We start from the raw sequence: 4394 nt of genomic DNA, 5'->3' as shown, positions 1-4394 counted from the left end.
TCTTGCTTTACCTGAACAGTGTTCAATGCTATACATGAAATAATCTTAAAGGAAAAACGTTGAACAAAGAAGTAAATGGCAACTCCTGTTTGAAGTGAAGGAGAGGTGAAAACACACTGGTACCATATGTAAAAAGCATTTCATATCCTATCCTTGCCCTTCACAGAGAACAGGAAGAGAGCATTGAGGCTGGTTGTGAAAAGCTGGTGGCTAAAGATCTTAGCGCAACCAAAAAACCTGGACTGACTACATGTCTCCTTTCAGCATAGGTTCCTCCAGACCATGAGTCTGTTGAAACTATTGTGCTTTAAGGCCAGGAGAGCAGCTAGGATCACTATTTGGTGGTCACTATTTGGTCTGCTGCTTGGGGAGCCACTCCTTCCAGCAGCCCCGCCCCAGTGAGATCAGTATTTGTTAAAGGTCAGTTGCTTTAGAACCAAGATCGATACCAGATATGTGTGAGCTGGCTGTCCACAGCCAATGCCAGCTGCTGACACAATGCTATGAAGCTGACCTTTTGCACATTGACATTTAGGATCCATTCCTGATTGTTTCATACGTGGAATATTGTACAGTCTTCCCAGTGGGAGTGGGTGAGGCCCATCCCAAACAGTGAGCCACAGGAGGAAGAAGCATGCCGGCATTCTCAAGCATCTCAGCAGTATTTCCAGAGAATCATGTTAGAATGAGCCAGTCTCTATTGCTTTAGCAGTCCAGGGCACTTTCCCCAGGAGACCAAGCAAATTAACAGGACTGTAAGCTGGAAAAAAACACCTAACTCTCATCTGAATTCTTTGGATTGTTTCACGTCTGTCACAAAAGATAATAAGAGAAAGCACAATGGACATCCATGTGCAGAAGGGGCATAGAGGCAGCTGCATCTGCCTTGTACCTCCTTGACACCTATTCTTGTCATTCTATTATCTTTTGGTTGAAGTGCAAAGAAATAAATTATTTGCCCTGCTATGTCCTTGGGAATTCTAGGAAGCAAACACTTTCTCCTCAGTTTTCCATCCATGACCCAGACAGAGCAATGCACAGTATGGTGTTGCCAAGTGGCTGTCAGAGCAGCTTGACTACACCAGTGAAGGAGTTCATTAGTATGTGTTGCAGATATCTCCACCCTGGAAGCTTGAATTTATTGATGTTTTGTATTAAAGTTCTTAGATTAACTTAGAACTTCTCAGAGATTATAAAGATTCATTTATTCTGATACTTTAGGCTGGTTGAGTTTACAGAGCAGTGTTTTCTTTCCTACACTGATTCTTTCCAGCATACAGCCTCAGTGAATTCTTTGCAATAAAAGGAGAATTTCAGCCAACCAATGCACTTGATTAAGGAGTAGGAAGGTGTTCTAAGGACAAGGCTTTCATGTATGCAGAGGGCTGATGGCAGAGTGTGCTTCTTTTGGAGAGGAAACAATTTGCAATTATCAACTGAGCATAAAACAGTAGCAAGACCAGAGGGTTTTCATATGGCACATCTCAGAGATGCTGGCTTACATCTTCACTAGTTTCTTGTCTTGGAATGTAGATTGCTCAGGTCAGGACACAACACTTGCCAGAGAGTGCTCAGTGCACAGTTGGGAGCTTGATTTAAATTCTGTGATTTCAGAGATAAATTTAACCTTATTCTTAAAATCAATAGTTAATGGTTTTAAGTATTACCCTAATCCTTTAGGAACCAAGTATTTGTTGAATTGGTTCATTCCCATTTAGGAAGCTTTCAAAAAATCAACTTGAATCATAGTAGTAATTGAAGGAGTGGTGTAAACATCATATTCAGTGAACCATGATTATACACTGGCACATTATAAAACTGAGTTATCTGTATCTGTTTTGCATGTGCATTCCTGAGAGAACTCTGTATAAATGTGTATTTTATTGGAGTTGTTGCCTCACTGTCCAACATACATCATTCCATGAACATGAAAGGACAACTTCTTTCCTGAAGAAAAGAAAACTACCCTGCAGTTTCCACTAAATTCTCAATGACTTTAAAAACAGGGTCTTGACAGTTAATAGTTTGAGCCAGAAATCAGTATTTGGAACAGTATACAAACTTTGTATAAAGAAATACCTGAAGTGGATTGCTGTGGAACAACAGATTTAATAAAAAAATAATTAGTGTGGACCCATATGTGACAATACAAACAATTGGTCAGCTAATGCCTATTATTGCTGCTAGAGAAACAAACACAATAAATTGGCTCCTAATAGTTATTTTAGACACAAAGAAGCAGTCAAGGCACTCCATATTTTTATTGTCAGCAAAATATATCTCATTTAACTACAAGCAAGTGGATCAAAACATTCATTCATCACATTATCATAAACTTCAGTAACATAGAAGACAGTTTAAGGTTAGCACTTTCAGAGAGGGGAGGAATGTCTGCTTTGAAATCATTGCAATATTGTTAGGAGGGAGAGGAAAGACACCTTGCAACAGCAAGGAGCAGCAATACTGTTTCAGAATTTTAGGATATAACAACACCAAAAAGCACAAAACTTGAAGCAAATCTTGAAGCAGCACATTCATGCAGAATATTACAGTGAAAGTGCTTTGCCTCAGTGTGACTGCAGTCACTGCTATTGCTGAGTCAGACCCAGATTGCATTGAAACAGCTCAAAGGTTATTCCAGTGCCTCCTATTACTTCATCACCTGAGATTCACACAGGTGCATTTCATGTGCCTATGTCCAAATGAAAGAGGGTAGGTAGTCCACATTTATGTATAAAATTTAATATTCCAAACAATTGGTGTGCCCATTACATCTGCCAATTTTCCACACCTCTAGTTTTCTTCTGTAGCCATTTATCCTACAGATAAATAAAATCATTCTAAAAATGGTCTGCATCATTGATCATCAACAAAAGACTGGGAATCAATTTACTGTTGGTAAAATATTCTGCCCCCTTTTGCACAAGGGAGTCTTTCTCCAAGGTTCTGTTTTTTTTTAAATATGTAATTCCTAAGTCATTTTAGGAAACTGGAAGTCAAACTCCAATAGGAGCCAGTAAGAAATGTTTTTACAATGAAGGTGGTGAAATACTGGAACAGGTTTTCCGGAGAGGTGATGGATGCACCATCTCTGGAAACATTCAGGGTCTGGTTGGACAGGGCTTTGAGCAACCTGATCCAGTTGAAGATGTGCCTGCTCAGTTTCTGGACTACATGACCTTTCAAGGTCCTTTCCTTCTATGATTCTATGATTCTCTATCCTATTTACATTAGGCAATTCCAAAGTCAGAAAATCAATCACACAGTTCTGATGCTGCTGTTTGCAGGGGTTCTGTGCAGTGAGTTTGAAAGCTAAGTATGACAGGATGCAATTTTATGAAAGAAGGCACTTGGAGAGCAGATAGCAAAATTTAAAAAAGGCTGAGCACTGGTAACTGAGTTATGTTCTGCCTCCTGTCATGTCTAAGTGTTGTTTTAATATCTAAGATCAAATCACTCAATGTTTATAGCAATGAAGAAGAATGCAGAGCTTACACAACTGGTACTTTAAACTACCATTATTATTATTATTATTATTATTATTATTATTATTATTATTACTATCATCATCATTATTTTGTCAAAAGGGGGAGTTTTTTCATAGAAATGACAGTATGTGGTTCCATTATAACTGTATTTCAGTGGTTTTCAAACTAGTAAAAATCTACTGTATTTGGGGCCAGGGATAGAACCTGGAAATCCTTAGTTCTCCCCTTCTGGCTATAGCCTATTCACTATGAAATAAAATTAATCTACAATCATAGCAACATTTCACAGTTCTGGTTAACGTACCACATTGCTCCCACTTCCATAGATCACCAGTGAAAAGGCCAGAGGTTTTGGGAAGGACTGAGAGCACTTCAGTGACTGAGACCAGGCAACACCTTCAATTCAATAACATCAGTCAACTCAAAAACATACAGTTGAATTCCAGAGTGACATCCTTCTCTCTGTCTTCCATTGGAGGACCAGAAATAAAAAAAAAGCATTCAAGTAAGAGAAAGTGGGCATTTAAATAAATACACACGATTGCAAAGATCATGATACTCATTACAGCACCTGCAAGTGAGAAGGTGTAGGAGAGGTTTGCAGTGATATTTCAATACAATCAGAAATCCACTGGATTCAGTTTTTTCATTGTCTGCTTTGATTATCACAGGGTGATTTGGCTCAAAGTCTAATGCTAAATAATAATCTTTAATTTCTTAAAGAACAAAGTTGCTGTTACTAGTACCCTTGGAAGGAAATGTTAAGACCATGGATTGCTTTCTGCTTAACTTCTGCTACTGGAATGAAACTCCACACTCCTGAGAATACAAAAAAAACCTGAAATGACTGTCCATTTCTCTGAACATTTCTTCATTTTTCTTAAAGTGGCCTGAGGCAGATGATAA

This window comes from Haemorhous mexicanus, chromosome 2, assembly GCF_027477595.1.
Source record: "Haemorhous mexicanus isolate bHaeMex1 chromosome 2, bHaeMex1.pri, whole genome shotgun sequence".
NCBI classification, from domain to species: Eukaryota; Metazoa; Chordata; class Aves; order Passeriformes; family Fringillidae; genus Haemorhous; species Haemorhous mexicanus.
This window is presented reverse-complemented; position numbering follows the sequence as displayed.